The 13334-nt window shown below is 33.5% G+C and overlaps 1 protein-coding gene across 1 annotated transcript in view; it reads left to right on the top strand.

Annotated features, from left to right (window-relative positions):
* The window catches only part of LOC133204320 (multiple epidermal growth factor-like domains protein 10), a 609956-nt gene that overhangs the window by 494107 nt on the left and 102515 nt on the right, over nt 1–13334 (top strand). The gene's annotated exons all lie outside the window — the stretch shown is intronic.

Raw genomic sequence — 13334 nt, 5'->3', positions numbered from 1 at the left:
CTTCAAATGCAAGTCAAAATCCAGGCCAAAAGATAAGAAAAAATGTTGATACCCTAAGAAAGATCTTGTCTCGAGGAATACACCTGTGAAATTTGAAAGACCTAGAAACAACTGTTCAAAAGTTATGGCTTAGGTTAAAGTTTTTTAGATAAAAGTCAAACGTCAAGGTCAAGGTCAAAGTGGTTAGTATCCAAAGGAAGATCTTTTCACAAGGATTACATATGTGAAGTATGAAAGCCCTAGCACCAACCATTCAAAAGTTAAGGCCAAGGTTAAAGTTTTTCAAAAGTAGGTCAAAGTCCTAGGTCAAGGTCAAAGGGTCAAAGTGGTTGGTATCCAAAGAAGGTCTTGTCACAAGGATTACATATGTGATGTATGAAAGCCCTAGCACCAACCATTCAAAAGTATAATGGCCAAGGTTAAAGTTTTTCAAAAGTAGGTCAAAGTCCTAGGTCAAGGTCAAAGGTTCAAAGTGGTTGGTATCCAAAGAAGGTCTTGTCACAAGGATTACATATGTGAAGTATGAAAGCCCTAGCATCAACCATTCAAAAGTTACGGCCCAGGTTAAAGTTTTTCAAAAGTAGGTCAAACTCCTAGGTCAAGGTCAAAGGGTCAAAGTGGTTGATATCCAAAGGAAGGTCTTGTCACAAGGAATACACATGTGAAGTTTGAAACCCTAAGCACCAACTGTTCAAAAGTTATGGCCAAGGTTAAAGTTTTTCAAAAGTAGGTCAAACTCCAAGGTCAAGGTCAAAAGGTCAAATTTGTTGGTATCCAAAGGAAGGCCTTGTCACAAAGAATACACCTGTGAAGTTTGCATAAAAATATCATATTAAACAATATCAATTTAGTCTTAACAACTTAATCTATATCAAATTCATATTAAAATAAAAGGCTGGCCATCAAATGACATATGCTATAAACTGACCAGCAGTTCTTCTGTCTAATTCCCAAAGGATACAGATAACAGCTGCTTGATCAGAGATCATCTAACAGAAATGATTGAGACAGCTAGCCTCCCTACACTGAACTCATTAATTAATCTTTAACTGTATGGATGCATGTCCACTCATTAATCCCAATGGATGAATGAATCTATACACACTATCTGAAAATGCATATTTATGTCATTCTGAAATTAAATTTGAAAACAAAGTTTTTCTTTTAAATTTGTTACAGAGATTTATAAAAAGAAACAAAAAACTTGTGTAATCTTGATGCAACATTCTTAATAAGGTTCCTGCAATTTACTCTTAGATTTGTAGGGACTATCTACCATAATTAAAAACATCTTTTTTTAAATACTTGATTTTTTTTTTAGATTTAATGTCAGACTGGTTTTAAGCTGCAATCCCGAGTATAATTAGTTTTAATTATATTATATAATAATTATATTAATTATATTATTTAAATTATAATTTGTTATACAATATCAAATAAGTTTTAATTACTTTTCACCAAATTCATTTTAAAAGTTTGGCTAGCCAACTATTTAATCCAACACAGCTGATTCTTTTTGCCCAGTTCCCAAGAGATATAGATAACACCTGCTTGATCAGAGATACTGCAACACTCTTGCATTTTTTGGGATTGTGTAATCTAATAGAAAAAAAACATTTTTTTTTAAAAATTTCACTTAAATTAAAGGTCACAGTGACCTTGAAATAGGTCGCGACACACCTTCTCCCTAAGATGCATAAATTGACCAAGTTTGATGATTCTAAGTCTTATAGTTTTCTAGTTATGAGCCGGACAGGATTTTTCCATATTTGGCCATACATGTAGCATCTTAATCAAAGGTCAGAGCGACCTACTTTCAATGTGCGACACACCTTGTACCCAAGAAGTATCATCTGACAAAATTTGATAATCCTAAGCCTAATAGTATTAAAGTTATGAGCCGGACACGATAAAAGCTAACAGACGGACGGACAGACAGATGGACGGACGGACGGACATGAACGCCATAACATAATACGTCCCGTCTAAAGACGGGCGTATAATGATATCTTTAAAACTGTTGAAGGAGTTATCTGGAAAAATCAACTTGAAGTACACTTGTTAGTAATATAAGACATTAAATGGCTAAATTAATCAACTGGTACTTTCTTATCAATGACCAAAAATCAAACTCCAAGTGCAATGTGCATCTCTATTGTATGTTTATTAGACTTGAACAATTCGAAACCTATATTCCCTTTCATGGGATTTCTTTTAGCAGAAAACTGAAGGAGGTATTATCTGCAGAAATGTTGTACCCTAAAAGTAATATTTTGCATCAAATTGACATGTTCAACAGTTTGTATCTTTTTCATAAATGACCAAATACCAAACAAAGGTGCCACGAATATCAATGATGTAAAAACATTCAGGAAAAATGTCCTTAGGTTTAGATATGTAGGAGCTATCTGGACAAATAAAATGAACCCTTTATGCAGGAGTTGACAAATCAAGAATACCAACAAGTATTTTTGTCATAAATGATCCAAAACAAAGTCCAAACACTTATCGACTCTCTTCCAAATGTACAACTAATTTGCATACCCAATAAGCAATACTTTGCACAAACATCTGGTATTTTCCCAGTCACTGATCAAAAATCAAAACCAATGTACTAAACATATCTCTTATATAAATATGTACAATTTCTCTGCACAACAAACTCCTTACTTTGAAAACTGTTGATGGGATTATCCAGACATTTGACATACCAAAACCAGCAATATTTGGTATCAAAAATGATGAAGTTCAACAACCGCTCATTTTCCAGAAATGGTCTAAATTCAAAATCAGAGCACCATGCACATCCTTAATGAAAGTTTATAACCTCATCTGCAAAACAAACAAGACCTTCTGATTTTGAAAACTGTTACAGTGGTTATCCTGAGAAACGATGTAAAGCTACATTATACATAAAAATGACTAAGTTGAACAACTGCTATTTCCCCTATAAATGACTATAAACCATGCAACAACTTTCCAACAATTGTATTTGGTTTGTGTTTTATACCAGAGGCCATGAAAATCACAATTTTGAAAGAGGCATCATTGCTAATCATAACTTAATAATACACTTAGCATGCTTACTTTGATTTCTTAATACTCAGAGGCAGATCAGAGGAACAAAGAAAATCAAAGGCCTGAAGGCCTGAGAGAAGCATCACATTGAAGACAGAAAAACTCAAAAAAAAATTCTCAGAAAAATTCAACAAACATGTTGAGGGAAAATCAGGAATAAAAATAAAAATTAAAATATCCTTTCTTTGAGGTTGAAAAATGTTGTTTGTTTTATTCTTTCATTATTATCATAGTAGAAAGATGAAATAATGAATGATAATTTAGAAAGGAATGATTATTGGATAATTCTATATAATTTAATATCTGAATTTTTTTTTAGTTTCTTTCATTTTGTGAACTTTTTAAAATATCAATACTTTGTCTTAGACTAGTTTTCTCAATCAAAAATGGCATAATACGTAAACCATAGTGCAATACATGAAATGTTCATATAAATAATACGGAACTAAAAAAAAAAAAAAACAATCGGGTGTGGTATACCGTATACTATGAAACCCATCAATGGCGGCCAATTTCCTCCGATATATTTTCGATAAAATTGGTTATAAAACCTTGGCGGTAAGGATTGAACTCAAAACTTATATGTTTATAAGGTATCAGTAATCCTATAAATTGATATCCACAGTTATTGCAATTTTTATCAGTCATTTAATCATATTCAACCAACATTTCACCAAAAACCGATCATTTCACCATTTCATGTCACCTTCGTGAAATGTTTTACCCTAAAGGTGGCGCTTGTTGCAAAATTTTTTTCAGTTGGACATCTTACTATTCGTTTCATCGAGTGAAAAAATAATATCCCTTCTATTTCTATAAAAAACAACCATCTTGTTCCAATTGCTAGTGATGTTTAATAAAACAAGAGGCCCAAGGGCCTTAACGGTCACCTGAGTATAATACAACAATTTAGAAGTTAAATACACTGATAGTTGAAGCTTTGTTGCCCTAAAGCAAGAGAAGTAGGAAGATCAACAAAATAATTAGTCTAGTATTCAGTATCAACTCATAAATTAAGTTCTAATCTGTCCCCACTTAACTCTATGCAGACTATTAACAAACTATTAGTGCTTCTGTACTTTTTATAAACCCATATTAAGACCTCTAGCATTGACCTCTCTTATGGACTTTGAAGAACTTTTAATAACTTAAAGATAAGTTATTTTTGTCTCATTTTTATTTATCTATTACTTACAGGTCTACCTGTTTATTAAAATTAAGAAAGTACTTTTTTAATTATACGATAAACATTCTTGCATAATTATCTTATTCTATTAACCTTTCAAATACATATTTACAGTGATTAATTATCAAAGGTGAATGGAAAAGGGGAATAACTTCTCTCAGTAGAATACAAATTAATAGAGCCCTGCCCAGGACCAGAATGCTTAGACCAATGGTCCAGATGTTTAAAAATCTGGTAGAAATACGCTTACTCATATCATTTAAACTTTTACTCAGTTTGCTTCCAATATGCCCAGAAGCAGAGAAGAATTTCACAGGTACAATGCATTTTCACTACAGATTCAACAAAGTCTTACCCTAACACCAGAACCCAAGACCAAGGGTCAAGAAATTTACGAATTTGGAAGAGTTACCCTCATCATCATAACTATGGACTTCAAAGAATTAACACTTTTCCACTATATTATCAAAAGCCCCCCCCCCCCCCCTTCCCCTCGTTATGCCAGAACCCCTGACCCTAGGACCACAAGATTTAAAAATTCTGTTCAAAGCTCCCATTTTCATCATAGCTAAGCAATTTATTTATCAGCTCAACACTAAGGAGCAGACAGGATTAATTAATGATTAATAGAATTAATGCTTTTTCACTATGTAATCAATAGAGCCCCCCCCCCCTCCTCAAGAACCCAAAAAACAGAGGCCATATATTTAAAAATTTTGGAAGAGGCATCCTTGTCTATCATAATCATGCACTTAGTTTGTTTATATAATCTCCAGTAGCAGAGAAGAAGATTTTCAAAGAATCAATACATTTTCATTACATAATCTATAGAGCCCCGCCCTAACACCAGAACCCCTGACCCTGGGGCCATGAAATTCACAATTTTTGAAAAGGCATCCTTATGCATCATAACCATGCACTTAGTTTGTTTAAATAATCTCCAGTAGCAGAGAAGAAGATTTTCAAAGAATCAATGCATTTTCACTACTGTTGATTCCTAAATATATGCGAGGAATTAATTATCGCGTAATTACGCGAGAAGCACCACTCGCGAAATAGAATTACTTGCTTTTATTTTTATGGTGCTGAAATCAATGTAAAATCCCTTGATCAACCGTCCACTCGCTAATTATTGTTCTCGCGATTTGACGTTAAAAAGCCATTTCGCGATAAGTACTCGCATAAAATAATGAATCTACAGTATATAATCAATAGAGCCCCGCCCCAACACCAGAACCCCTGACCCTTGGGCCATGAAATTCACAATTTTTGAAAAGGCATCCTTATGCATCATAACCATGTACTTAGTTTGTTTAAATAATACCCAGGAGCAGAGAAGAAGATTTTCAAAGAATTAAAGCATTTTCACTATATAATCAATAGAGCCCCGCCCGAACACCAGAACCCCTGTCCCAGGGGCAATGGCTTTCACAATTCTGGAAGAGGCCCACCTCCTCATCATAACTATGTACTTAGTTTATCACCTTAATGCCCAGGAGCAGAGGAGAAGATTTTCAAAGAATTAATGCATTTTCACCATATAGTCGATAGAGCCCCGCCCTAACACCAGAACCCCAGACCCTGGGGCCATGAAATTCACAATTTTGGAAGAGGTACTCTTGCTCATCATAACTATGTACTTAGTTACTTTATTTAATATCCAGAAGCAGAGAAGAAGATTTTCAAAGAATTAATGCATTTTCACTATATAATCTATAGGACCCCGCCCTAACACCTGACCCTGGGGCCATGAAATTCACAATTTTTGAAAAGGCACTTTTGCTCATCATAACTATGTACTTAGTTACTTTATTTAATACCCAGGAGCAAAGAAGAAGATTTTCAAAGAATTAATGCTTTTTCACTATATAATCTATAGAGCCCCGCCCTAACACCAGAACCCCTGACCCTGGGGCCATGAATTTCACAATTTTGGAAGAGGCACTCTTGCTCATCATAACTATATACTTAGTTCCTTTATATAATACCCAGGAGCAGAGAAGAAGATTTTCAAAGAAATAATGCATTTTCACTATATAATCAATAGAGCCCCACCCTTACACCAGAACCCCTGACCCTGCGGCCATGAATTTCACAATTTTGGAAGAGGCACTCTTGCTCATCATAACTAGAACTGTCCAAAAGGGACAAATACCCCCCGCTGGGTTTTTCAGAGAAAGTACCAAATCACTAATGTTTTCTAGATGTGAGAGGTGTTCACAATTTCCTTAAACATTTACAGTGAAAATTTAATTACTCATTATATATTTTTATACGTCCGTCTTACGACGGGACGTATTATGTTATAGCGTTCATGTTTGTCCATCCGTTAGCTTTTTCATGTCCGGCTCATAACTTTAATACTATTAGGCCTAGAATTATCGAACTTTGTCAGTTGATACATCTAGGGTAGAAGGTGTGTCGCACATTAAAACCAGGTTGCTCTGACCTTTAATAAAGACGCTATGGCCAGATATGGAAAAATCATAACTAGAAAACCATTAGACTTAGAATCAAAAAACTATGTCTTTTAACTTTTAAATTACACAGTCCCAAAAAGATGTCAGAGTATTGCAGTATCTTTATTAAAAAAGTGTTAAATCAAGAAAATACTAGTCTTATTTTTTTCATTATGTTCTTTACAGCAATCTGTAACAACAAAAATTCCACCTCTCCCATGGGTGTAATGATCAGGCACTAGTCAAGGAAAATTTTGATAGCAGAAAATTGCATGTCAAATTAGAGAGAAATCAATGAGTTTAGTGTGAGGAGATAACTGGTAGAGCATCTCTGATCAAGCAGGTGTTATCTACATCTCTTGGGAATTGGGCAAAAGGAATCAGTCTCTTAATTAATTGCTTGTGTTGTATTGAATTGTTCTTGTTGGCTAGTCTTACTTTCAAGATAAATTTGATGTAATTAAAACTAATTTGATATTGTATATAATAATTAAAAGTTATATGATATTGTATAATATAATTTAAACTAATTATTTATTGTACATTTTTTATTTGAATTTTTATATCTTTACAACAAATTGCAGACTGCCTTGTCTCGCTAAGATGTCATTCAAACAATTGAATCTAAACTGTTTATGATAATTTAACAATATTTGATGGGCGTATCATGCTGTGGTGGGGCACTTTATTTAATGAATGAAACTAAGGTGCAGCCTAATAAAACATAAACACTAATAATTACAGTGTTTTTTATTACATTGAAAAAATAGTTTGCAACTATCTGCCATCTTTGTGAGACATGACACTCTGCAAATTGATTGTTAAAAAAAAAGAATATCACAATTAATTATAGAAAATCAAACTGATTTTAATACCTTTATATCAAACTCATTTTAAAAATAAAAAGCTGGTTTTAGTTACTATGTATTTTGACAGACATAAATTACAATTAAGAGACTTCGACAACAGAGATCTTTATTTCTTTCTGCCCAATTCCCCTGAGATATAGATAAGACCTGCTTGATCAGAGATGCCCTAACAGCTTCCCACACTGAACTCATTAATTAATCTTTAAATGGATGCATGTCCACTTATTACTCCCAAGGGACAAATGGATTTACACTATCTGCTGTGTAATGTAAAAACTGTTTTTAATACTTTGTGGGGTTTTTTAAGTTCTAATGAGTAGTTTTAAGCTGTAGTTCACATTTTGTACAGATGTTCTAGATTCTATGTCTCAAACCTTAGACATGAACCCAAAATGACTAAGTCAATAAATTAAATTAAAAAAAAAACACCTGTAAAATGCAAAAAATTATCAAATAATGTTGAAAATACCAGGTGCACATCTTCATATGGTAAATAATAAGTGTACAAATTTTCATACAAATCTATGCAATAGTCTCTGGGAACAGATCCAGACAAAACCACATAATAAAAATGAAAAAAAACTCCTGTAAAATGCAAAATAATTATCCAATCATAATGAAAATACCAGGTGCACACCTTCATATGGTGAATAATACGTGTACAAATTTTCAGACAAATCCTTCCAACAGTTTCCAAGAAATGGTCCGGACAAAATCTCGTCTACAGACAGACGGACAGACAGACGGACATGCTGATTCCAATATACCCCCCCTAAACTTCGTTTGCGGGGGGTATAACTATGTACTTAGTAACTTTATTTACACTACTAAGTCAGAAACGTACTGACATTCCCATTTTTTACTGACAAACTTAGACAATTACTGACAATGTGCTGCTTTTACTGCAAAACTTAGACAATTACTGACCTTTTTACTGCCGGTGCTGATAAACTTGGAAAAGTGCTGACAATCTTAGTAGGTGCTGATAAACTTAGACAATTACTGACCCGGTTTACTATCCCTGCTGAAAAACTTAGACAAGTGCTGACATTTACTGATAAGTACTGTCCCTATTGTTCTCGCTCTCAGGGAGGCTGCATTGGTATGAAAATGTTTGTGTGTTATTAAACTTTTAATTTAATTTAATATTTTTTTTTAATAAAGTTTCAGTTCCAAGACAGTTAAAATATTTTAACTAAGAATTTTATTATTGATATCTTTAAAATAATTCATAACAAATACGATGTACGATTTACTATGTGTGAATCACCTTAAAATAAATGTGTTGAATAATTGCACTTTGTTCCTATCCCTCTTCAATCTAAAGAAATGAATTGATTAATCAACAATTAGTTTTCATCAATTTATTCCTTCGCAGACGGATGATAAATATACCCGTCTTTAAATGTATAGTTTGAATTATTTTCTGTTTTCATCGATCGGAAATGCATGTTCGTATTTTTTTAATCAACAGGACAGACACCTTTTGTTAACAAAAATCTATATCTAATAAGCCTTGAATAATTACTGATCGGTAATTTCATTTCTAAATGTTCTTGGACATCTGTAAAAGTCATATACATGTATACCGCTGTTTGGGATTTCCGGTTTCAATCGATCATAAGCGAATTTCCTACGGAACGAGAGAAGTGTGGTAAATTTCTAAAGCTTCAAAATATAAACTGTGCCTTGTTAATTTTGTCACTAAAAACATTATGTCTTAGAAACCGGTTTATTGCTTTAAAATTTTAGCACACATGTATATTCTCCAAGATACATGTACCTGAAAAAACCAATATCTAGACATGAAAAGGATTTAGTGCTATTTTGCATGGTGCAAATTTTTTTTGATCACTTGGTGCAATGTACAATCGTAATCATTATTATAAGTATTTATTTATTTATTTGTTCACTTGTTTCAGTTTTGATTAATATTTTATCAACTTCTTTTTTATAAGATTAAGATTATACACAGTAGGTCCCCCCCATCTCCCATGCCGAGTTTCCGTTCATCTCTCTCTCTCTCTCCAAAAAAAAAAAATCAATATTGACTCAGGCGAAGTGAATGTAAATAATTTTAGATATACATGTAGTATAACTCCGGCTGAAAATAATTTTTTATTGTTATGATCAGGTTGATTGTAAATTGTTTTCGAATAATTATTCTTATGTTAATTTTTTAATAAGTGTTTAGAAAATATACCTGGAATTATTTTTCAGTTTTTTTTTTAATTTCATACACAAACTTTATGTACATGCATGCATGCATGCGACAACACATTCATTATTGTTCTCTCATTTTACCGTCCCTTGAAACACTGTGAAATGTACATTGCATACTAACCCGACTTAACAGAAAGCATTAGGAAGAAACCTGTAAAAACTATATTTGTGCAAGGCTTTAGTAGTGATTTCCCCCTTTTCATTTATCTATTTTTGTTTGTTAGAAATTGCAGCTAAATCTAAAAAGTTTGTGTCTTTCCCAAATTGGATTTTCACATTTTATTTTAGATTATTCATTCATTTAATTTATCTAATATACGAGGGGTTATCAAAAAGTTCGTGGACTAGCGTCATAAAATTAAAACCGCTTAAGATACATCAATGAATTTTTAAACATTAAATAAGCATCTTCTTTTCCATCCGTAAAATAAACTATAAATCATAAGTTTTATTTTTGAGTGAATCGTAAATGTTTTTGTAAGCAATGGTACGTCAAGGCGGCGCAACCTCGGACATGACGTATTTTCTACCTGAGTGTAACTGAGAAAAACTCTTCTTATATGAGCATTTGTCATCCGAAATTCTCATTAATTCACTCATGTGATATGACATAATTTTTCCGTAAAAGTTGCAATTTTTACCTGATTCTAAATATTCTATGAAATTTTATCGTAAATTTAATAGGGAATGTCCAAACAATATAGGGGTTAAAAATGACGTCGAAAGGGGGTAGGGTGTCATTTTACAACTTTCTATAAAGTTTCAGCCCCTGGAAAACCTGACATAGACCTAGAAAATGTTTAAACAGGCTACAGAGAAATAAAATACATCCAGAGTACTTGTGTTTAAATACCAAGACAGATTCAGCAAGAAAAGAGACACACGGTTAATGTCGATTTGTAGTCAGGGTGTCCAAAGTCAGACACGTCGAAAAGTGACGTTGATCATTGGTTGACATTGAACACCGGCAAGAAAATTATGCAGGCAAATCAAGCGAGGATCTTTTCCAATGTATAGATTTAATATTTACAATATTAATGCATTGAAATCATGTGTTCATAACATTGTAAAGTCATATAAACAAGACGGGTTTAGGTCTTTACTTTACTCTAGAGAATCTCATCATGAAAAGTGTATTGAGGCAGAGGGAGCGGGCATGGAGAAATAATGACGTCGGACGTCATAAAAATAAACGGCGACAGTGCCGAGTGATCATATAATGCTCTTTTTATTTAATGATAATTTGGCAAATTATCAACATATCAAGCTGAAATTTTAAACACTTCTTAAACTTTTGTTGTTTTATGTTCCCTACAAATTTTGTAATCATCAACTGCATAGTATTAATTTTATCGCATCAGTCCACGAACTTTTTGATAACCCCTCGTAAATCTACGAAATTTTTTTTTTAAGGAATAACTTATTTATTCTAAAAAGAGGGAGAGAGATTGTAAATTTCATTTTAATATTTATGTGTTGAATTGCTCACAATTGTGTTGAAGAACAGAGAGGTCTACCTGTCGCCATAATGTTGCGTAACTAACTTCCTGTGATATTCGGCGAGAGTGCCCTTCTGTATAATGCAGCAGTGACACCTATTGTCTTATTTTCTCGCTACTGTACACACTCGGATCACCTCATGCGATCACAGGCACTTGGGGTATGGACCCCCCCCCCTTTTCCAATTTTTTCTTATTAAACCTGGGGTCGAGTCACCTTTTTACTATTTTTGTATTCTAATATGCATTATATGTTATCAATAATGTAACTCTTTTGTCTCTATAAGCTGTTTTTAAATATATCGTTTTCGACTGATACATAAAAAGAGAGAAGGCTTGCAACTCTGTTCTCATTGTCTACCACACCTTGCTGAAACTTCGCCTGATTATTTATCGAAAGCATAAGAAAACATGGACTATGCATACATCAATAAATTCGTTATATATTCTTCTTCCTTTCGTATTTCCATTTATTTTTTATGTGCCCCAGATTTGTAAATATTTCGATTAAATCACCCGCATCTAGGGTAAATTTTGTTGATGTGCACCAGCTGGGACGGAAGTGCCCGGTATTTTCGGGTATCATCATTAAGCGTAATGTCATTCGGAACATTAAATGCGAGAGGGAATAAATCCCGAATTTTCTCTTCATATTACATGTAACGGTAAGCTCTGTGAATAACAAGATAACTGTATCTAGCAGATTCTGATGGACGAAGATTAACTTTTAACAGACGACCTAGACAACCAAATTTCATAATATTGTTATTACAAAGCCTGGAATTTTTTTTAATGCAGAACATTTATAAAGTTAGAGTTACCGTTATTGCACTTCCATCCCAGCTGGAATTTAATTTTAAATAAATAATTCTTCTGTAAATTGATCATAGGAGCTTTTTAAAAACATCATTGGGGCATAGTTATAATTTTTTTTAAATCAAATAAACCTTCTTTAGAATTAATAAAAAAATCAATTTCACACTTCTGCTGTCTCCCCGACAGCGAGAACAATAGGGACAGTACTTATCAGTAAATGTCAGCACTTGTCTAAGTTTTTTCAGCAGAGACAGTAAACCAGGTCAGTAATTGTCTAAGTTTATCAGCACCGACTAAGATTGTCAGCACTTTTCTAAGTTTATCAGCACCGGCAGTAAAAAGGTCAGTAATTGTCTAAGTTTTGCAGTAAAGGCAGCACATTGTCAGTAATTGTCCAAGTTTGTCAGTAAAAAATGGGAATGTCAGTACGTTTCTGACTTAGTTGTGTTAATACCCAGGAGCAGAGAAGAAGATTTTCAAAGAAATAATGCACTTTCACTACATGATCTATATAGCCCCACCCTGGGGCCAGAACCCCTGACCCTGGGGCCATGAATTTCACAATTTTGGTAGAGGGCTTAATGCTTATTACAATGATGCCAACAGTTTGTCTGCTTGATGTCCAGGAGTAAAGAAGATTTTTAAAGATTGCATTATTTTTGGTGGTTTTAGCCCCACCCCTCAGGCCCCAGGGGGGCAGGGACCATGAAATTCACAATTTTTGTTCCCCTTCACCCATAGATGCTATATACCAAATTTGGTTGAAATTGGTTGAGCGGTTCCAGAGAAGAAGCTAAAAATGTTCAAAAGTTTACGACCGACGTACGACGACAGACAAAAACGGATAGCAATAGGTCACCTGAGTTTACTCAGGTGACCTAATAAAATTATTATATATTTTTCTCAGATATTCGTACAAGCAATGTCGCCTTACAAGGCCTAATAATTTATAGTACGAGTTGTTGTGATGCAAAGAGATCTTACTTCGCGTAGCGCACATGTTTGTTTGTTGTTTTCTTTCATTTTGATTTTGTTTTTGTTTCTTTTTTTGTTATCTTTGTTGCTTTCAAAGTACAAACAACAAATATATGTGAGATTTTATGTTATTTGATATTTAAAAATAGACAATGAATATCACCAACTCGTCAATAAACATTTGCACTATTTTCAATGGCGTATTTAGAATCAATATTGTGGAGTCCTT

The sequence above is a fragment of the Saccostrea echinata genome, unplaced genomic scaffold (genome assembly GCF_033153115.1).
Source record: "Saccostrea echinata isolate AGI-Se365-2 ecotype Australia unplaced genomic scaffold, CSIRO_AGI_Sech_v1 ptg000052l, whole genome shotgun sequence".
In the NCBI taxonomy this organism is placed as follows: Eukaryota; Metazoa; Mollusca; class Bivalvia; order Ostreida; family Ostreidae; genus Saccostrea; species Saccostrea echinata.
Note: the sequence above shows the minus strand (reverse complement) of the source record. Positions and strands in the feature narration are given on the sequence as shown.